The sequence below is a fragment of the Schistocerca serialis genome, chromosome 4 (assembly GCF_023864345.2).
Source record: "Schistocerca serialis cubense isolate TAMUIC-IGC-003099 chromosome 4, iqSchSeri2.2, whole genome shotgun sequence".
In the NCBI taxonomy this organism is placed as follows: Eukaryota; Metazoa; Arthropoda; class Insecta; order Orthoptera; family Acrididae; genus Schistocerca; species Schistocerca serialis.
The window spans coordinates 204,209,928-204,233,571 of NC_064641.1; positions in this window are offsets into that span (position 1 = coordinate 204,209,928).

Here is a 23,644-nt window from a genome sequence, read left to right on the forward strand (position 1 = left end):
AAATAAAAGTTTTCGACACCACACGTTCCTCTTCATTTAATTACCAATATCAAAAAAAGTTTTGCATCACCTCGGTTCGAGAGTTCCGGAACCTGTGCAGAACATTGGAATAGAGATCAACATGGACATCATTTCCTCCCTTTATTGCTCATGAAAACCACACATTGCATGTTGTACCACCATACAGTGAGACCTTCAGAGGTGGTGGACCAGATTGCTGTACACATCGGTACCTCTAATATCCAGTAGCATTGATGCATGCCCTATTCTTCGTGGCGTACTATCCAAAAGTTCATCGAGGCACTGTTGGTCCAGAATGTCCCACTCCTCAACGGCGATTCGGCGTAGATCCCTCAGAGTGGTTGGAGGGTCACGTCGTCCATAAACAGCCATTTTCAATCTATCCCAGACATGTTCGATTGAGTTCATGTCTGGAGAACATGCTGGCCACTCTAGTCGAGCGTGTCGTTATCCTGAAGGAAGTGATTCACAAGATGTGCAAGATGGAAGCGCGAATTGTCGTCCATGAAGACGAATGCTTACCAATATGCTGCCCGTATGGTTGAGCTATTGGAGGAGGGTGATATCCTCGGATCGTACAGCCGTTGCGGCGCCTTCCATGACCACCAGCGTCATACGTCGGCCCGTTATAATGCCACCCCAAAACAGCAGTTGTAGCCCTTGGGCGACCTGGGCAAGACATGTCATCGTCAGTTCCTGTCTCTCTGTATCTCTTCGATGTCCAAACAACATCGCTTTGGTTCACTCCGAGACGCCTGGACACTTCCCTTGTTGAGAGCCCTCCCTGGCACAACGTAACAAGGCGGACTCGATAGAACCGCGGTATTGACCGTCTAGGCATGACTGAACTACAGACGACACGAGCCGTGTACCTCCTTCCAGGTGGAATGACTGGAACTGATCGGCCGTCGGACCCCCTCCCTCTAATAGGCGCTGCTCTTGCATGGTTGTTTACATCTTTGGGCGGGTTTAGTGACATCTCAGAACAGTCAAAGGGACTATGTCTGTGATACAACATCCACAGTCGACGTCTATCTTCCGGAGTTCTGGTACAGAGGTGATGCAGAACTTATTTTTACGTGATATTAACTTTATTTAAAGGCACAAAACTTACGTAAGGATTGGTATTGACACAAACATAACAAACGTTCCAAAAAGGTAAAATATTTCCTATAAACAAGAAAAATGGAGGTATGTGCCGCAATGGAAATTTATATCCTACATTTACTGTATAATGGTAAGCAGTTTACCAGTTATTTATTGCTGACTTCTAGATACACAATTACATTGTCCGTGGCAGACAAAGTTGCACTACTACTATACATTAATGCCATGACAATATTTTCATCTCCATTAAACACTGATAATCACTTAACAAAAGAACTTGATTGCAATTTATCATCTTTTATGCACTGTTCTCTTACCTCACGTGGTCGAATCTCCGTCGGTGTAAGGTAATACTTTTGGTGATCCCTCTTAAAGTCAATAAAGCTATTAAGTCCTTGTTAAGACAAACATCCATCTCGTAAAACAGTATTTATTTAAAACATGCGACTTTGTCTATTTATTTTTCTGTTAAAGGTGTTATGCTGATTACGGAATATTTACAGCCATCCAGTATTAGGCTTGAAGTATGTTTTGCCTAATTTACCTGGCAATAATTCCACAGCGGCCAACAGTTCGCTTCTTCTGCAGGAACTCCTGCGGAGGTTTTCTGTTTGTATCAGGTGTACACAGCGTAATCAATGGTGATCCGTTTTTGTCTGCTTGTCTATTTTCGTTTTCCGTTTAGTTCCTTTCATTTTAGCACGCAGTACGAAATTTTACTACGATTTTTCTTAACGTCGTAAAAAGTGGTCTTATCAGTGCCAAACACTCTGTAAACACTCTGGACAAAGAAGGGCCGGTTTTGATGTTATCAAGTACTATTATCACATATTTTATACACTACGTTTAAGTATTTACTCCCAACTTCTATTACTTTAGAAGGCGATACGCAATGCTGCCTAGGTATATGCTGTGTTCTTTGACTTCCGTAAGGCATTCGATACAGTTGCGCACTAAATTATTGGTGGGGACCACTCAGTAGATAAATAGATAGCTAGGAAAGAGGTCTAAACGGGAGATCCTCTTCATAAAGGTTGAACAAATTGGAACCTGAAACTACTTTTTGGAGCATTTTTGATGCCTCGGACCATATATTTCAATGGCACTTAAAACTCCTAAAGCGTGCTGATTTGAACCATGACTGCAAGTGATTGTCGCGTGTCGTTTGACTGTTAGCCATCTGACTCAGGGCCCGCCGTCTGACAAACTTATAGCAAAATCAAGCAGATTCGTGCCAATCTACCCTGCTCCTTCATGACACGCGGTTGTGCCAAGTCAATTTATTAAATCTTGGAATATTGCCTTTTTATTAAATTATGTAAGTCGATTTGATTTACTGGCACGTTAGTAATCCATGCAGGTGCCACCTAATGAACGAAATTCGAGCTTATTAAATATCAGTCCAACAATGTGACTGGATTCGAAGGTTTCTAGCAAGAATACAGCATATCATTGTGAACGGAGAGAAGTCCTTAAGTTCCAGTTTCCAAACACTGTAGAAACAGAACAACTGCTCCTTATGACGTCCGATTTGATCAGCATATTATTGACTCATGGGAAACCTCATAGAACTAAAAATAATTACCAGAATGTGACCAATAAATGGTGCTGTAAACGTCAGAATACACCAACAAACGCGCGGCAGGCGGCTGTTCCTCAGTTTGGGTCTGAGACGCCCAATAGGACTATCTCCATGATCGATGGCACACTGCTGGTAAATCTCTTTTTCAAGAACGGTGACCGTGAGCTAGTAGCCCAGGAGAAGTTCCGGACACACAAGGGTATGAAAAAAAGTATTTGTCCGATGTCTCCTAAGAGACTGAAGAAACTGATTACAGCATTCGAAAAGGCAGGTGCTTTTGAAGAGTAGTGCGGCAAAGTAGGAAACCACTTGATCTGACGTCTGTCGAAGATGTAGCCACAGGTTTGAGGAGGTGCGGTGATTTTCAAACATGCAGTATACGGGGCATTGCCCGAACGTTGGACATGCCTTCGAGCATGGTGCATAATATCTTACGAAATATCCTACACAGAACCACCTTTGTTCAGGAGTAGCCTCTTGCTGACCTGCCAAGAAGACAAATTTCACTGTGGAATTTCTTTCTCGCATGGAAATGGAGAATGAATTGCTAATGAACACTCTGTGGACAGACGAAGCCCATTTCAAAGGGTATGATAATTCGCGGATTTGTATAACATGGGCAGTGGAAAATCCGCACTTACAAGAACCGGTATCACTTCATTCTGCAAAGGTGAGTGTGAGTGAGGTCATCGCTTAGTGTATGGTCGTATTTTTTTATCGGGGATGAATCCTAGGTCGCTGTTGCCTGTACCGTCACTAATAAAAGCTATGATAGTCGTTTGGGCACCATCATCGTTCCAACCCTTCACAAGGATCATTTTTATGCAAGGTGGCGCAACTCTGCATATTGTACAGCCAGTGAAGCAGCTGATGCAGAGACATTTCGGAAATGCTAGAATCATCAGCCGTTATTTTCTACAGCCCGGCCATCCGTATCACCAGATGCGTGTGACTTCTGGCTGTGGGGTTATCAGGAAGATGTTGTGTTCAGTGTTCCAATTACGAACGTAGGCGACTTGAAGGTACACACTGGGCAACGCACTCTGAACGTGACCTCCGAGACACTGCGATATGTTGTGGAACACTGTCTCTCCATTTCAATTTGCAGCGGAAAACTGTGGACAGCATAATCAACATGTCTTGCGCCAGTCTTACGATGATTAGAAACCGATGTCATTTTGCTTTTTATGCGATTTTTGGCGCCAGGGCAATTAAAAACCGTTGTCATTTGGATTTTTATGCCGTTTTTTACCCCAGTACTATTGATAACCGATGTCATTTTGCTTTTTATGAGATTATTGGCCCCATGACATTTTTCCAATCAATATGATTGTACGTTACCTAACTAACAGTGTCACAACTGCTGAATTCCGAACTTGTGTGGTCATGCACCTCCGGGGTTAGAGGTCGCCCCCATTCTGCCAATGGCCTTGTCAAAGCGAGCTTAGCCATCCATTGGCAAAATTTCCGTTTTTTCCCATGGCGTTTCCCCTGTGTAAATAATATAATAATAATATACTGTTCAAATTTCACGTCACTGTAAGCAGTGGCTCTCGCTCTACAGCATTTTGAAACTGGATCTTTAAATATGGACACCAAGAGCGTAACGTCTGGAGTTACACGTGGCTTGACGATGGTTGTTGTAGTGAAACTCAACAAGACCTGCAGAAGACCGTCGCTTGTTGCAAAGAATGGCAAATGGCCGTCCACGTGGGAGATGGACAGACCGCGGAGCGCGAGCCGCATGTGGCCCACCATTGAGACCATGCCGGCCCGCCCTTCACCTTTTATTCTTGTAGCAACTTTAGTTATCTTTCATTCCATTCTGGAAGGGCGAGAGCGGATCCTTGTAAAATGTAGTTGTTCTGAGCCCTCTGTCTGTGTCCAGCTGTAGCTTGAACAGGGGCGTCCCAGTTCGGAGTAATAGCTTGTCTCACAGCACGTTATATTTGAACTTGCAAAACAACACAGTCGCTGCAACAGTAGCCGCACCTGGAGCTGCATAGAACGACTCTTCTTAGGAGTCAGTGGTTGGTGTATTCTACGATACACATTTTGCATCAGTGTGCGTTATGACCCCACGCATTAGTGCTTTGAACTTTTCGCGGTGAAGGTATACCGTATAACTAATAATTTTATGTATTTCTGTGAGCCTTTGGGCATTTAATTCATGACCATCGATAAATAATAATATAATAAACGTATAGAATTTCAACAAAATAAATTTTTGTGAATAAAATATATGAACTAATAGTTCTTTCCTGCGACCATTAGGAAGTTACAGTGAGGCGTTTGCGATAAGTCTGTAAACCCCTGCTCTGCATAAACAAATCTGACGTATTGGGTATACATAGACAGAAAGACCCATTACCGTTTGGTTACAGGATTGCAGAACGCTCGCTGGAAGCAATTACTTTCACAAACAGGCTAGGAGTAAACGTGCGAAGCGATTTAAAGTCGAAAGACCGCATAAAACTAACTGCAGGAATGGCGGATGCCACACTGAGATTCACTGGAGAATTCGCAGCAAATGAATTCCGTTAACAAAGGAGATAGTTTCTAAATCCCTTGTGCTAACAGTACCCCAATGTTTCTCATCAGTATGGGATCCTTACAAAATAGGGCTGCTAGAAGAAACAGAGAAGCTCCAAAGAAGAATAGTGTTCCATTGCAGTTTTAGTAAGCACGAAAGCGTAACGGAGGTGATGAACCAACTCCAGCGGCAGACGTTGCCAGACAGCCGTCCTGAAACACGGTGTGGTTTACTGTTAAAGTTCCGAAAGCGTACGTTCCTAGAGAAGTCGACAAATACATTGCTTCCTCCTACCTATATTTCGAGAAAAGAGCATGAAGATAAAATTAGACGGATTCGAGCATACGCAGGCTTCCCGGAAATCCTTCTTGATGCAAACCATTCGCTACTGAAAGATGGAAGGTGACAGTAGTACACACAGCATCCTCCGGCACAAGCCGCAAGGTGGCGTGCAGAGTGCAGAATAGATGTGCTGTACTGTGCGACACTTTGATCCACTTTTAGACAATCATTAAGATGGCATCTAATACAGCATGTAATCTGGGCTTCAGTAAACGAATTAAACACGGTTTCAATTTGCTGCGTGCTTGTTACACAGGAAGATACAAACGTTACGCACTACCTCCGACCCGCGGTATTACCCGCCGTTAAACATTTATTTAAAAAGGAATTCATTCCAATCCTCTATTAGTTCATCTCCTCGCTGCCCGCTCTCTGGTCATGTTCTCCTTCACCATCCTCTCTTTCCGCTTCCTCCACTCCTTCTCTCTGTCCTCCTTCTCCACACTCTTCTCTCTGTCCAATGTCTTATCCCCCTCTCTTTGTCCCTCTCTTCCTTCCTCTTCTCCCCGTCCATCTCCTCTCTCTGTCGATCTTCTCTTTCCTTTCTCTGTCCATCTCGTCCTCTCCCGTCTCTCTGCCCATTTCGTTCTCTTCCGCTTCTCTAGCCATTTCTTTATCCCCTTTTATCTGCCCATCTGCACCTCCCCCTTCTCTCTTTCCATCTGCTCTCACCCTATGTATGCGTTCATCTCCTAAGTCCCCCTCTCTATATGTCCATCTCCACCCCCTCCCCCGCCGCTTCTCTTCATGTTACAACACCCATCCAAATGTGAGGCTGTTGGTTGTCGGACCCCATACTACTTCTTTCCAGATCGTAACCAATGTATGTATCAAATTTCGTTTAAACCGTTCCAAAGGTTTTTGATGAGCTTCTACCTGCGGCTTTGACAGCGTACGCACATGTCAAATATTTTTCACATCTACTTAACATATTTCACAGGTATTTGTATACATAATTCACCTGCTTCTCTACCGCATTTCGTCCTGTAGTTACATTTTCTCGCTGCTCAGTGTTTATCACGTCAAATCTCTTGAGTTGTGTGTTGTATAACGACATAATTTTGCAGATATATGCAGTGGTTCAAAAATGGCTCTGAGCACTATGGGACTTAACTGCTGAGGTCATCAGTCCCCTAGAACTTAGAACTACTTAAACCTAACTGACCTACGGACATCTCACACATCCATGCCTGAGGCAGAATTCGAACCTGCGACCGTAGCGGTCGCGCCGTTCCAGACTGTAGCGCCTAGAATTGCTCGGCCACTCTGGTCGGCTATATCCAGTGGTATATGTGGCTACAATCTGCGACATGTGCTCTGAATGGAGTGAGTAGTAAAGAAGTAACTAACTAAAACGTCAAGCTTCATGTGGCAGTTTAACTGCATGCACTGTGAAAATCAAGTAGCGATAAACATTCTTTTCATTTATAATTTTGTTGGGATTGTCAATGAGAAAAGTTTTCAGATTTCATTCAAATCATTTCAACGTGCAGCAGTAACAAACATACAGACTATCTCTCTCTGAATCGCCCCCCCCCCCCCCCCGCTCTCTCTCTCTCTCTCTCTCTCTCTCTCTCTCTCTCGTTCTCTGTCTCTCACACACAAGCACACACACAAAACACACACACACACACACACACACACACACACAGCTTTATAGATTACAGGTGAAGCAAACGGAATGGTAGCAGATGCTGTGACATAGGGTTGTGAATTATCGATGAAGTTCAAGACACGGTGTCCCAATTATCATCCTGAAGGCACGCAGCCAACGACATAGCCGAAATGAGGACACTGCACATGCTATTTCAAAGTGTTCCAAGGAACGTGTAACGGCCTGTCGGTGCAACATTACGCCAACTAAGTGTGTATTCCTTCTACGGCAGTCCGCCAAATAAGCAGTCACGAGGGCTTTATCGATACGCGCTTCTCGAGCCACAAGGCGGAGATTCGGCCGGCTAGCGGAACCAGCGGCCGCTGTGCTACCGGATCGCTACAGCGTCCGCAGGATAACCGTCGGCGACATCAGCCTGCCACTTGTAACCTGAAGACCTGAGGTTGGCCGGTCGTGCTGCCTCGTCTCTAGGCCGCCCATCGGCGCGGGCAACGCCGATCAGCGCCAGCCGCTGCCGGGAAGATCTTGACCGCCACCTACCACCTCAGCACCATGCGTGCCGAGCCACCACGCTGCCACCCGGACAATCCACAGCATCGCATAGGCGCTTCGCCGCGGGTCGCGCGATCGACGCCTTGATCACGCCTGTGCTACACGGAATCCGCGGATAGACGCCGGGCCAACGGACATGCGGGTGCACTTGTAACTGCTGCAACTTGTCGGAATAATAGAGAAAGGGTTTTCATGCACGTCGACTGCCTAGTTGCAGCCACCAGCCCCTCCAACGAACTCTAGTAGCCCTCGCTAACCCACCGAATCCACAACGACCAGAGTGGGGAGCTGAACGCTCATCATTACAACTAGAAGAACGGCTCCTCCACCCCTCCGTAGCAGTCATTGCACACCCGACGTGCTGTGGCACTGACACCCTAGGAAGCTGTAACATACGTCTCAGTGTTTCCATTGGCCTAATGAGCCCGTTCCCGTAGTTGGAAACTTGTCATTTCTCGTACTGATACTCGCTTGCCGTCGTAGATTAGTATCTTGCATTCGCATTGCAGATCGTCTAAATTCCCAGCTAGCTGTGGATGAATAAATTCGTTTTTCATACACCAATAGTTATGAATTTTTTAAAGAGTGTTTCAGAATGGTAGTTATCTGTTACACGGGTCTTCGTTTCGTATCTGAAATAATTTAGTAAATATTTAATATTTTCTAAAAACTAAAATTTTTTACTTCTCCTTACAATCCACATGGGGTGGACAATAATATGGAAATACTATATAGCACCATGCACAATACGATATAGCCGGCCAGGGTGGCCGAGCGGTTCTAGACGCTTCAGTCTGGAACCGCGCGACCGCTACGGTAGCAGTTTCGAATCCTGCCTAGGGCATGGATGTATGTGATGTCCTTAGGTTAGTTCGGTTTAAGTAGTTCTAAGTTCTAGGGGACTGATGACCTCAGCATTTAAGTCCTATAGTGCTCAGAGCCATTTGAACCATAATACGATATAAGAAAAGCGTTGGAACTGAAAACAGCATCCAGTAGTCTCAAAGTGGACAGATAAAGGTAAAGGTCCTGTATGGTTTTCTAAGGAATATTATACTATTCTTCAAGTTCAAATAACGATGATGCAAGTGGATAGCGATCACCTACCCTTCACTCCAAAGCAAATTACAAAGCCTTGATAATATTGACATCAGGTGACTGTCGTGGCGAAGGGAAATGTGACAGTTCATCCTTGTGTTCGCAAAACCAGTCCTGGACGATGCGAGCACTGTGAACAGCGGGCCTATGGTCTTGGAATACAGCATCACCACTGAGGAATAAACACAGTACGTGAGATGGGCCTGATCAGTTAAAATGGTCACATAATAAGCTAGGAAGGAATTTCCGAAAATGTACATTTAGATCACGGCATAGCATTGTATGGCAGTGAAATATGGACTATGGAAACACAGGAACGGAAGACAATGGAAGCATTTGAGATGTGGTGCTACAGACGAATGTTGAAAATTCGGTGAACTGACATGGTAAAGAATAAGGAGGTTTTCCACAGTATCGCACGGGAAAGGGAGCCATGGAAACCACTAACAAGAAGAAGGGGATGGATGAAATGACAGCTGTTAATTCACCAGAGGTTAAAAAGTGAAGAGGAAGACAGAGACTGGAACACATCCAGCGAATAATTGAAGACTCAGAATTGCTGATGACTCAAATGAATAAATTAATTAATTAATTAAAAAAGAAAAACCTTTCCAGTACTGTGACCTTTCAGAATAGCCTTGGGGTCTATGGAAAACCACTATATGGCTGCATGAACCATCGCTGAATCCCGCCGTTGTGTGGATTTGTGTTCAAGCTTGAGGCGCAACATCGCCCAGAAGTATTTACACAAAACAGTGAGATTCATCGACCAAATTACTTGCTTCAATTGTTCCGTAATCCAAGTGGTATGACTTCGGCACTACATTTCCTGTTACGAGCCTTTGCGTTATTGAAATGTGTTTTGGAATACAAGCTCGCCCTGCAATTAAGTGCTTACGGAGCTCCTTTGGTTTGTTTGTTTTTTTTCCCTCGTTGCGTTCGCAGGTACCACATTTAGTTCCACAATGATTCTGCAGCTATTGCCTCCAATTATCCGTTACAGTCATCTTCAATGACCTTCCGACACCATCACTCAACACGCAACTTTGTCCGTATTCTGACTTAGCGGACGATGTATTTCCTCTTCCTCTGTACGTGGTACAAATTGTCGATGTGGTGCATCTCGAAGCACCAAACACATCGGCTACTTTTGTCACTGAAGCACCCACCGTACGAACTTCAACAATTTGCCCATGTTCGAATTCATTTAGCTCCGAAACAATGACAATGCACTCACTGCTACACAGAACGCTGTCCCGACCACGAGTGACACTTGCAACGTACTCAGTACACTTCACTGGTGCAGTTTGTGGTCAAATAAACAGTGCAAACGCTAGAATTGGCTGGCATCTGGATTTGTGTTCAAGCATGCATTTCTCGTGGTGTTTGCGTATTTTTTGTCCAACCCCTGAATTTTTTGTAAATGCATCAGAGGATGACTTGAACTGAATCCTTAACCACCAAAACTTCTGTGAATACTTAAGTACCAAAACTTTTAATTCAACAATATATTGCTAAACAGTATAACTACTGTGCGTAATTATTCAGTACTTGAAAGGCAATTACTTTTTCAATTTTTGATATTATTTTCGTCTGTTATATTGTCAGAGCTAGTATGGAGGTGAATTCAGCGTGTATGTGATATGTGAATATGGAAATTTATCATGATTTAAAATGAATCAGAATTTCATTCGCGTTGTGTGACCGAGCAGTGAGTTACACACAAACTCTGCTGTGTTTAATGCAAAGTGGCCAATGTAAGCATTAGAGGCAAAATCTTTATTTCTGTCCTTATGACAAGTAAGGACAAGACTGTTTTCAGTTTTATACTTTATGGTAAGTACAGATTCGGGGAACTGTCTTACGTAAATTCAGAACTGCGATTAGTCAAAGAGGGAAATTACCGTGTTATCCACCAAAACATATGTATCGAATCGGGTACAGTATGTTTCAGCTATTCAGAAGACAGAATATTCGTGCTTTGTAAAGGAGGCAGAATTATGCATCTACTCATATCGAGGAGTCTGAAGTCAGCTGCCGCGGAGCGTGGTATTATGTTCACACGTGCCAGTAAAAGCAGAGCAGATCGTTCAAAGCATAGTGGTTCATATAATTAATTATATTTGTAGTAAATAACGTTTCCAAAAATTTGAGAATTTTATGAATTCCCTCTGATGGGCTTCAAATTCCCGCGCGGTGTGCTATGCAATCGTAATTCCGGATTATTGCATGTTTGTAAACTGTGCTTAATGAACGAGCTTACCAAAACTGACAACCATCGTCGAACTCCCGAAGTATATATCGACTATTTTCAGTCGAATAATTTCCTGTATCTCATCGTATAGTTTTTCGATCTCTTCACACAATTATAACTTTTGGCCATTAAAGCCTTTGTCAACATTAGACTCACATACACACACACGCAAATACACTCACTCAAACGCGAATTGCACACAAGTCTGCAGCTTCAGGCAACTGAAATCACACACTTGCCTGAGACTGCTGACGTGTGTGCAAGTTGCATTTGCGTGAGTGTGTGTGAGCGTGTGCGTGCGTGTATGTGTGTCTGTTGTTGATCAAGGCCTTAATGGCCGTAAGCTATAACTGTGTGAATCTTTTTGCTGTGCCTATCGCGACTCAGCATCTCAGCTATATGGTGAGTAGCAACTTTCGTTCTCTAATACTGTTACATTCCATCCTGGATTTGCCATTTTCCGATTTTCGATCTCTTCCTCATTTGTTGAAATAGTAGGCATATATACATGTACTGCTATGCAGAGTCTTGGCTTTGTGCCTAGTTAGGCTATCACGTGTTCTGTATTTAGTCTTGCTACTGATGGGAAAATTTGGCTGTGCCAGCTGTGAGGATGACTTGTATATTTATTGGGACTAGGTAGCAACAAACGTATGATTTAAATGGGAATACAGTATAACCATTTTATATCAGAGCCTGTTTGATCAAGTACCTTCAGTTTAATGTACGACAAAGAATATCTTTGCTACAGGAAACAGATGCATCGCTTCAGGACGTGATTTTAAGGAAACTGGTGGCGGTAAGTGACATTGTTAAAATACCCACACAAACTTACACCGTTATATATAACATAACGACCCTAGTACCCTCCTTCGCACACTAAAATTAGGTGTTCTCTTTACTTACGGATTAATGAGAGTATAGTCGCGTCTGTGAGGCAGCGCGACCTCGCCGCGTGCAATTTCGCACTCACGAACCGAAAAATGGTTCAAATGGCTCTGAGCACTATGAGACTTAACTTCTGAGGTCATCAGTCCCCTAGAAGTTAGAACTACTTAAATCTAACCAACCTAAGGACATCACACACATCCATGGCCGAGGCAGGATTCGAACCTGCGACCGTAGTGGTCGCGCGGCTCCAGACTGTAGCGCCTAGAACCGCTCGGCCGCACCGGCCGGCCTCACGAACCGAGACAGACGTTAACATGTTGAAATCTGTGCTAATTTAACCTTTTCTCTTTGACCATTACTTGACCTCGTGTTTACCTGAATGAATTTTGATTAGACTATCGAACTTCTTCTGAAGCGTTTAGTAGAAAACATGTTGTGTCGTTGTTGTAGATAACAAGAAAGTATTCACTGCACTTCATTGCTTACCCTGAATAGTCGTTCGGATAATTCCTTTTCTGCACGAAACTTAGTGACTTCGTTCATCACTGAAATGGGAACTGTGACCGTGAAAATTTCACCCCTGAAATTTAACTAGACTCCTTGTTATTTTGGTAACCATTTATTGAATGAACGAATTTTGTGAATATAAATCTGTTCATTCAGATCCAAACAGTAATTTAAATTATGTTTTAATAACACTTAAGCTTGCATTTTAGAAAACGAACGAGGCAAGAAATTTATCAACTTCATGTCGTTTCAGGGAAACATAAAAATTAATAGTTTCAGTGGAATGGAGATACTTTGCTGTTGAAACTTTAAGTAAATGATTTTTTATGCAAATACATTTAGTGCAAACAAAGTTTATCCAACCACTGCAACAAAGCGATCCACCATAAAAGTGTAATAATTTTTATTATTCAGTTGAACCACAACATTCTAATCACTCTTTTTGCTGTTATACACATTAATGAACAGTAAGATGGTAATTAAGTAAAATGAAATAGGTATTTGAAATTAAGCAGTACAAACTTTAGATATAAATGCGACTATATTGATCAAAAAGCGCACTTCCTCACAGTACGTGTTGAATTAAGCGTCACTCTTCTTTTGTAAGAACAACAAATAAAAACTCTGCTTGCCTTGTCAGGCGGAGTTAAGCTGAAAAAGTGGTACCAAAAACATTTCTGCAGATTCTTCACGCCTCTGCTTTTAAAGATAGTCCAAAGGCGTCGTAATATCACTTGCAATCGTGGCTAACAGTTATCAGAGACGACTTATTAATGCAAAAGGCATTCTTCCAGTATTACGTGCACATGTTAGTCAGAGGTGATGTATACAAGACATTACTATTTTATGCTATCACTGCTGACTGGCTGCCCTCGATTGCTCAGTCTGCCTGCAGAAACTGTTTTTCATATAAAAGGAGTTCACCAGAAGGAACAAGAAAGGCAAAAGCTTTGCCTTTCTCAGGCTCAATGCCTTCCTTCTTTCTTTGGCAGAGTTTTATACTTTTTAATACTTTGTTTTATATTCTCAGTTATAGAACACTAAAATAATTGCGTTTTTCCCACTCTAATGTATCGCGTACTGTGTTCGATATCTTTATTTTCAGGATCAAATGCCAGAGCCTGAACTACTCATCAATCCTCTGCAGCTCATTCTGCACATCGGTACTGCCTTGTAGACAACCGCATCATCTCCGAACAGTGTAAAACAGTTTTCGACGCTTTCTGTTTGATCATTTATGTACACTGTAAAGAGTAACACTCCTTGGAATACTCCGGAAATCACCATTACACCAGTCGATTTCGTTCCGTTAAGAATACCTGATTGAATTATATCAGCAAGTGGGTCTTGAATTCTGTCGAAAATCCGGTCCGACACGCTGTAAGGTCGTATTTTTGTTCTTTTATTTCTTTTTCACTCAACAGCAATGCGGGACTGTGTCAAATGTCTTTCTGAAGTCGAGGAACACGACATCAAAGAGGGAACTCGGCATCAACCTGACCGTCGTTCTCTGCAGCCCTTTGGCTGTCATATGGATACAGAGGGAGCTGAATTTCGCAAGGTCTACGTTTGCAGTGCCCGTGTTCATTTTTATGGAGGGATATTTTCATTCTTTAATAACGTCGTCATTCTTGAGCACAAAACATGTTCCCTAATTTTACAACAATGTGCTGTCAGCGGCATAGGCCTATAATTGAATGCTGTTTCGAAATTCCAATGGTAAATCCCTCACTGATGAATGACGCCTCTCTTGTGGCATCTTGCACTGGACATTGTTGAACATCTCTGTAACGCTCTCCCACCGACTAAACGATCCTTTCTCGAAAGCGCCCCCTTCTTGAAAGCTGGAATGACCTACGCTTTGTCCCAGTTACTATGTGTGCTTCATAGCTTCCGCTATTTACGATGAACTGCTGTTAGAAGGAGAGGAAGCTATTTCGTATAATCTTTGTAGAATCTGGTATGTATCTCACCTGGTCCTTATGACTTTTAACAAATAAGCGATTGTAGTTGCTGGTCTAATCCACGGTAGGTTATCTCAGTATCTGGCAATTCGACGTTCGTACGGCGACTGAAAGAAGGGAATGTATCACGATATTCCGCATGAAAGTATTTCGGAACACCGAATTCAGTATTTCGGCCTTCTCTTTGTTTTCTGGTGACTGGGTGAATGAATAGAGGGTTTCGAACCGCTTACAGATTTTAAGTAAGACGGATATCTCTTTGGTTTTTATCTGGGATCGGTTAACATAAGTTTACTTTAACAAGTCAATGAGTGCTTCTCTCATTGCTGTTATTGCTGTAACAGACTCAATAAATAAACAGATCATATCTTGACAAAAGACTACATGCTTGTAAATTAACACTCTACTGTTATCATGTGCTCAGTATTTCGCAATTAAAGAGCCTGGCGCAAATGATATCCGGTAGAGTGAGGGGACGTGTAACTTGGTGTGCAACAGAAAGCAGTCCAAATTATTGCGAATTCCGAATCAGTGAAGTTCGAATTAGTAAGGGTAGTGTACTGTGCGAGCTCAATCCTATCCCCGAGAGCATTTCAGCTGCTCAGTTGGCCGAGAGCTCACAAGGACGGTACAAGCGGGACCGCGTCTGCCCCTGAGCGCCGCGTGTACACTCTCAGAGCCCAAGGGACCTCACCTCACCGTGCCACGCCACTCCATGCCATGCCATACCGCGCCACGCCACGCCACGCACTGCGCTGCGCTGTGTGGCGATGTACCTCCGGCCCGCGCTCCCGGCAGCTCTCATTACCATATAGATGCGGGCAGTTCCGGCAGCGGCTCGCAATAGCACCTCGTCTTGTTTCACTCTCGCTTCAACACGGCGAATAACCTTTTTGCTTTGTGAAACGGGCGTGGAAGTCTAGTTAAAATCTACAGGGGTCTTGAAAGGACGCTAATTTATATTGCACGCATGGTCTGCAATCGCTTATAGCCTGAGAAAAACTTTCCCGAAATTTTGTACCTACTAAACTGATTTTCTGTGGAGCCATTCGAGACACCGCTCCAGACTCAAGACCAACATGTAATGCGTTGCCTGTTGCAGGGGAACATACAGAATCAGAAAGTAACATTTAAGGATATCTCTCTCAGTTACAACCAAAGCCCTTACTTCTATTTCTGCTACACCTTGTAAGAGGTCCGTGACTATGGAATTATTGCTATCGCTAACTTCGATGGATTGCTGACGCGCTGCCTGCGATATGTATGCTACAATAGAATCGCAGACCAGAGAGCAGTGTCGGCTGCAATAGTAGCAGCTCGCAGTGGGGCGGTTGGGTCAGGTCGCTCTTAGAGAGCAGTTGTCGAGTCGCATAGCTCACAGAGAGCACTTGTGTCCTGTATGGAATTACCAAGGCCGGTCGTGGAGAACTATGGCGCTGTCTTATCCATGTAATATAACGTAAAAGCAAAAATTATTGTTATTTATTGCCGCACGCATATGTAATTTGCAACAATTGATTTTCTACTATTGTTATATCAACTTCCATGTAAATGTTTTTAAAAATATTTCAATAATAATCTTTCTTTTAAAAATAACTTTTGACAGCCATTCATCTGAATTTAAAGTGTTCACCAATTTCTCCTATCCATAGTCATGCCAGTTATCGTTAATAAAATCAGTTGTTTTTCATAAATAGCGAAATCTAGTGGCCAGCATTGCACTGGGATGTGCCAGAAAAATTTCTTATAGGAGCAGATGTATACGCGTTATCCGGCGACTTCATTGAGATAGGAATTTTCAGTTTATTCAGAACGACTTTTGAGGGCCATGACGCAGCATTGCTGACGTCTAGACTTACCAGTTTGCATTCACAATCAGTTAATCATTGAGAGGTTATATATGAGTCACATTTTTACTGAGAGGTTTGGCAGATTTTTATTGCGTGGTTATGGAAATAAACTGTTGGAAGGTTACAACCTTGTTCGTCCTACTTCCGATAAGGGTTTCAATTTTTTTTCTTTTTTTACATAATCAGTCTTCTGCCTTGTTTGATGTGACCCTCCAGGAATTCCTCTTCCGTGGCAATAACTTTGTCTTAAGAGTGGCACTCGTATCCTACACCCTCAATTATTTGTTGGGTACATTACAATGTCTGCCCTCCACTGCAGTTTTTACTATGTACCTCCAGTACTATGGAAGTTATTATCCGACATCTTAACACATGTCTTCTCATACTGTCCCTTCTTCTTCTTTCTTTCTTCACTGATTCTGCGGAGAACCTCATCATTCCATCTCTTATCAGTCCATCTTATTTTCAGCGCTCTCCTGTAGTCCATTATTCACTGCCATACAATGCTGTGTTGCTTTCCTCAAACTAAGACCAATTTATGATACCAGTACACTTCTCTTTGTGAGGAATGCCCTCTTCGCTCGTACTGCTATCCTTTTTATGTCCTCCTTGCTTCGTCTGTCTGCTTCCAATGTTGCAGAATTGCTTACCAATTTCGATCAAAAGTTTCTCGCTTTTCTCACTTCTGCAACTTCTCTGTGGTTTACTCTCAATCCAGAGTCTGTACTCATTAGACCGTTCGTTCCATTCAACAGATACTGTAGTACATCTTCACTTTAGCTTAGGATAGCAATGTCATCAGCACTGATATCCTTTCTCCCTGAATTTTAATCCCACTCTTGAACCATTTTTGTTTATTTCCATCATTTCTCAATTGATGTATATATTGAATAGTAGGCGTGAAAGACTACATACCTGTTATTCACTGGTACATTTTTAATCGGAACCCTACGTTCCCCTTTGATGTATATACTGAATAGTAGGCGTGAAAGACTGCATTCCTGTTATATACCTTTTTAATCGGAATACTACGTTCCTCTTTGATGCACCGGTGTATACTGAATAGTAGGCGTGAATGAGTGCATCCCTGTTATATAACTTTTTAAAGGGACACTACGTTTATGTACCTACTGTCTTATGCTATTCAATCCGTACATTGAGCAAGCAGTAAAGGAAACGAATGAAAAGTTCGGAGTAGGTATTAAAATCCATGGAGAAGAAATAAAAACTTTGAGTTTCGCCGATGACATTGTACTTCTGTCAGACACAGCAAAGGACTTGGAAGAGCAGTTGAACGGGATGGACAGTGTCTTGAAAGGAGGGTATAAGATGAACAACAATTAAAGCAAAACGAGGATAATGGAATGTAGTCGAATTAAGTCGGGTGATGCTGCGGGAATTACATCAGGAAATGAGACAGTTAAATTAGTAAAGGAGTTTTGCTATTTGGGGAACAAAATAACTGATGATGGTCGAAGTAGAGAGGATATAAAGTGTAGACTGGCAATGGCAAGGAAAGCGTTTCTGAAGAAGAGAAATTTGTTAACATCGAGTATTGATTTAAGTGTCAGGAAGTCGTTACTGAAAGTATTTGTATGGAGTGTAGCCATGTATGGAAGTGAAACATGGACGATAACCAGTTTGGACAAGAAGAGAATAGAAGCTTTCGAAATGTGGTGCTACAGAAGAATGCTTAAGATTAGATGGGTAGATCACATAACTAATGAGGAGGTATTGAAAAGGATTGGGGAGAAGTTTGTGGCACAGCTTGACTAGAAGAAGGGATCGGTTGGTAGGACATGTTCTGAGGCATCAAGGGATCACCAATTTAGTACTGGAGGGTAGCATGGAGGGTAAAAATAGTAGAGGGAGACCAAGAGATGAATACACTAAGCAGATTCAGAAGGATATAGGCTGCAGTAGGTACTGGGAGATGAAGAGGTTTGCAGAGGATAGAGTAGCATGGATAGCTGCATCAAAACCAGTCTCAGGACTGAAGACCACAACAACAACAATGTCTTGTTGTACCTACTGTCTTAGTTCTCGTATATATTGTATATTGTATATTACCGGTCTTTCCCTTTAGCGTACCCACATTTTTCTCAGAATTTAGGACATCTTACAATGTTTCACAATTTCGAACGCATTTTCTACGTCTACACGACCTTTGAACGTGTCTCGACCTTTCTTCAGTCTCGTTTATATTGTCAGTGCGACGTCTGGTGCCACTACCTATCCTAAACTGATCGTCATCTAATAGATCCTCAATTTTCTTTTCCATTCTTCTGTACTTTGTTATTTCACATGTCGGAAACAACAGACACCACGCATTCGTACAACTAATTCGTCTAGATGTTGGAATTCCTGCGGGACTATTACACTAGCGAATGTGGAGGAAATGGAAAGGGATTGCAGACAGGTGGCGCTAGATGGGAATGTGGGTCGGCCGTGAGGCGTGTCGAGATAGTCTGCCCAGTTGCGATAACACTGGGTCCCGGACTGCGCAGCGGTTAGCGCACCTGTATAGTAATTTTGCCTTTAAGAGGGCAGCAGTGCGGATGTGCTGTTTGCGTTCTCGCCTTGGAGTGAGCTCTTGTGTTTGTTTGCTGAATTCTCGGCCGTATCGCGTGCGCTGTCTTAATGATATGCAGGGTATTTACGTAAGAGCGTGCAAAAATTTAACAGGACAGAGGATGCTTCACTGAACAATTTGAGGTAGGAACCTAGGGTCAGAGAAGGCAGCTTAAGGAGATAATGAGTTTAAAATCTCATTACTGTGTATTTTTATTTACATTAGTTACAGTTAAGTGCAAGTACTATCACTGACACAACGAATGTACGATTTGTTCTGTATCTTACTAAATGTGCTGAAACTGACAGCCAGTAACCTCAATACAAGTCTGATATCGGCGAACGACATCCTGGCGCATTCTGGCAAACATTCCTATCACATCACATGTAGTTACAATTCTGGCATCTCCGTATCCACTGGTATCTCATGCGTAAGTGACCTTAGATATCCTCATAGAAAGTAATCAAGTGGATTCAGGTCAGGTGACCGCAGGCCATGGAGTAGGACCTCCCCCTCCGTCCAGCGAGCAGGAAATACAGCATTGAGACGGTTGCGGACACCCCACTGAAATGAGGCGGTGCACCGTCATGTTGTATCACGTCCTCTCACGAACCGCCAAGGGCACGTTCTCCAACAACTCAGGTAGAACTCTTTGCACGAACACCAAGTACAGGTGGCTATTCAGACGGTTGGATAGAAGATAAGGCCCAATGAGATTGTCGCCTACAAAGCCGGCCCACATAGTCACAGCAAAACGTACCTGATAGTGTGACTCTACTACAGCTTGAGGTTTTTCCTCATCCTGCAGTTCGATATACCATCACGATCAAATGAGGGTTTATCAGTAAACAGCACGATCTGGACGAAAAGTGGTCGGTCAACACAATGCGATCCCTGGTACAAAGTCAGAAGCATTGCATGGACTCGCCGTGGGTGAAGTGGGTGTAATTGTATTTCGTGGAGTACTCGCCACACGCTAGTATGTGGAGCGCGCATTTCACGTGCAGTACAACGAGTATTTGTAGAGGGGTCCGCAGCACCTCCTCTTGAAAATTGGGTGCGTGAGCGGTCTTGCTGTTGCCAGGTCCCTCCTTTCTTCTTCCCAATGAACCAGTGTCTCGCATTCGTCGATCGACAGAAACGCTCGTCGTGACAGATGACGCCTGTAAGGAAATCGTCCCCTTTACAGCCTTTCAGCAATGAGAGCATTTCAACGACCTTCCCCATACACAAGGTGCATGTCAGTGATTTCTGAGAATCTCTACCGGTACTGCTCCATCGTACTGTACAGTACGTCTCTGAATGGAGTGAATAATGAATCGGTCTGTCATTGATTCATAGCACTTTATGGCATGGGACAATGTAATTTTGGAGCCACCTTATGGACAAATAAAGTAAACAAAACCTGCGTCATTACTTCCTAAAAATCAGACTCGTCCTCCTTGTTTCCTTGCAGGAAATAAAGAATATGCATGTAAATAAATAGAACAGTACGTGAGAAATTGTACGAATGTTAGTCGTAAATGAGCAGAAAAACCGTAATGCTAGACAAAGCAGTAGACAAATTTGCTTCAATGTCTCCTTAAGCCGGTTTCTCGACCCAAAGTTTGCTACCTTAAATTGTTCAGTAGAGCATTCTCTATGTCCTGTTTCATATTTGCCCGCTCTTACGAAAACATTCAGTAGATCAGAATGTCGATCCAATACAGAAAATCGAGGCTCGAATATACGTTCCAAAACGAATTTGCATGACCAAAAGCACTCGAACGATTATTACGAGAGAGGTGAAAATCCCGGCGGCTGACATCGCAAAATGAGGATTCTCAGTCCCCCCAACTGAGCTAATTTTTCTAATTGACAAACTCATCCAAATGAAAGTGGCCTCCGTCGCTACACCAAACCATAATGCGAATACTAATTCTCATCGTACCCCTCGGCCAACCGTTCAGAAGTTATGAAAATATTATTTCATATAGTTCAACAATTTTCACCCTGTACCACGGCTGCGCCACACACGTTGTTGCTGGAGGTCAGGGAGGGACGTCAGACGTAATTCTTGCAATACAGTGAAGTTAACATCCAACGCACGAACCATCTCTCCCAGCAGATGGACCTTCACTATCGTTTCAATCCTACTGAGGCCAACTGTTGCGGTACGATAAGCTTGTTGTCTGCCAAGTTATTCATTAGGTCGAAAATGTCTGTTGAATGTCAAGCTGTATCGTCACCTCTGGTCTCAGCAATCATCTCGGCCATTGAGCCGCGCCGGCTCGTATCGATTTTTCGATCAGGTCGGCATGGTCTGATCTTCGGGCCCGCTCGTTTGACATCGCTTTTGGCCGCAATGGGCGTGGGAGCTAGGAAGGGGACAGCCGGAGAGCCGCGCGGCATGTGAGAATGGGAGGAGAGCGTGGTTGAGCAGGCCGGGACACGACGCAGAGGTTGTGGTGTGTTTGACACGACTGCAAGACCGAACCTGGCTTGTAGTGTGGGAAATGGACTCGGCCACGTTACCCGAATCGAGTCGTGCGGCCCTGATTTGGATCTGTAAAGGATTTTATAAAAGATTTGTGCGTTATAGTGTACTGTCTGCGGCACTCTGTCCAGCTCGCCCGCCTGCTGTGGGTTCTGGGTCTAGCCGCCGCTGGTCTGGGTCCAGTGGCCCTCCCTTCTGCTACTTGAATTTGCCCGTGCCTATGTGACGTCACCTGTTTTGAAAATGTGTCACGAAGGGGTGTATCTGTTGGTATTTTCTTTTGTGTTAAATTTTTTTTGTTGTATCCGTTACTGGTTAAACTTTATCTTATTGTAGTCTCATTGTAGTATCTCATTGTAGTCTCCTTTTGGGAGCTTTACTGTGTATAGTATTTAATTAACTTGCAAGTCACTTAATGCTTGGTTGAAAGATTAATGTTGTTGTTTGAATAGTGCGGTTGCCCGTGCTTGTAAGAATTTTGAGTCTTTAAGATACAATTTTATTTGGCCAAAGAAAAGTTAATATAAGTGTTGTTGTTATAAACTGTGAATGTTGCTTACGTGTCCCGGCCCTCCCGCTCAACATCAATTGGCTGATTAGGGTGGATTAACCAGCACAGCCAGAACCGTTCCTAAATGTACATCGGCGCAGTCCCTGTCAGGTTAACTTGCGTGGCGTCATCGTCCTCGCACCATGCCGTTGATCGTCATCTTCCATCGTCTCCTTGGGGCGTGGGATGTGTGCCTGCATTTCAGCAGGTGGAACGCAGCGCCCGTCTCGCGTATCGGTGTCTAATTCATTCACTGGTACGCACGAAACTTCCTCAGTTCCACACTGTGTTCCCACGCTACAGCCGGCGGCGGTTGTCTCTGTGGAGCTCGGCATATGGAGATCTCGTCCTACAGCGGCTGGCCCTCCACCTGTTTTTAAGTTGCTCTGCGCCTCCGCTCACGGCACTTTTGCTTTCTGGTATGCCCTTCTGTATCAGACATAGGCAGTGACTCACGACGCTCTGGAACTACGGCCGCATTTAGCACGATCAGCGAGTCTATCACAATTTTACATCGTCACCGCCGAAAGGGAGGCGTTTTCGGAGTGGATTCCGCGACACCTAGAACGGGAGTTTCATCTGCCCACAGCATCGGAGAATACTGCTCTGGATCATCAGGTAGGGCTGCATGCCGCTGTGAAGCGGCAGCAGTTCTGAGAGCGACAACGTAAGACACGGGAAGCAGTGTTGTCTGCGACGGTGGGGCCATGTCCGCAGGCAGTAGCTGTGTGATCCGGCGTTGGATGCATTCGGGTCGGAGGTGGCCCTCCTTACGATGGTACGACAATCGTTGAGATAGAGATAAGAGGGGGTATGTTTTTCTAAGGTCAATTTGGACTTGTCAGACTTCGTTCGAAATTGCGAACATTTTTCTTCCGACATGGCTCTATACCGTGCCGTAGGAGTGAATAGCCGACTCGACTTCTTCTGTTGGGAGTTCAGATGGAAGTTCAAAGAACCACATCGTGGAGAGTCGCAAACCAGCGTGATCGACGTCCACTGTTCATTTGGATTTCTTTCTCAATAAGAAAAATTGGCGCGTTTGGGGGACTTAGAATCCTCATTTCGCGATCGAGAAGTCTCCTCACCTCCAATGGTGGAATAATCAATGAGATATTCCTTGATGACACGGTGGGTACCGACCTGTGTGTGAAGGTTTTGGAAGATGATTTCATCCCCATTATGCAACATGACCCTGATTTCGACAAGACGTGGTTCATGAAAGACGGAGCTCCACCCTATCAAAACAAGAGAGTGTCTGTTGTCCTGGAGCAGCACTTTGGGGACCCCAGTCTGGCTCTGGGGTACCCGGAGGCCACTGACATGGGCCTCGATTGGCCGCCATATTCTCTAGATCTGAACACATGCGACTCCTTTGTTGCGGGACTGTATTAAAGACAAGTTGTACAGCAATAACCCCAAAACTATTGCTTAGCTGAAACCAACCATTCAGGAGATCATCGACTGCGTCGATGTTCCGATACATCAGCGAGTCATGCATAATTTAATTATTCGTCTGCCCCACATCATCGCCAATGATAGCAGGTACATCGAACATGTCACAACATAAATCCGAATATCTGTAGTGACGTTTACATGTTAATTAAAGTGCGTGCAGGAAGTTTTTTTTTCCTATAGTTCAATAATTGTCACCCTGTATGTGGAGGATGAATGTGGCACCCTTCTAGGACCCGGAATGCCGTCAGATTATCGCTGCCCCGTTAGCGGAC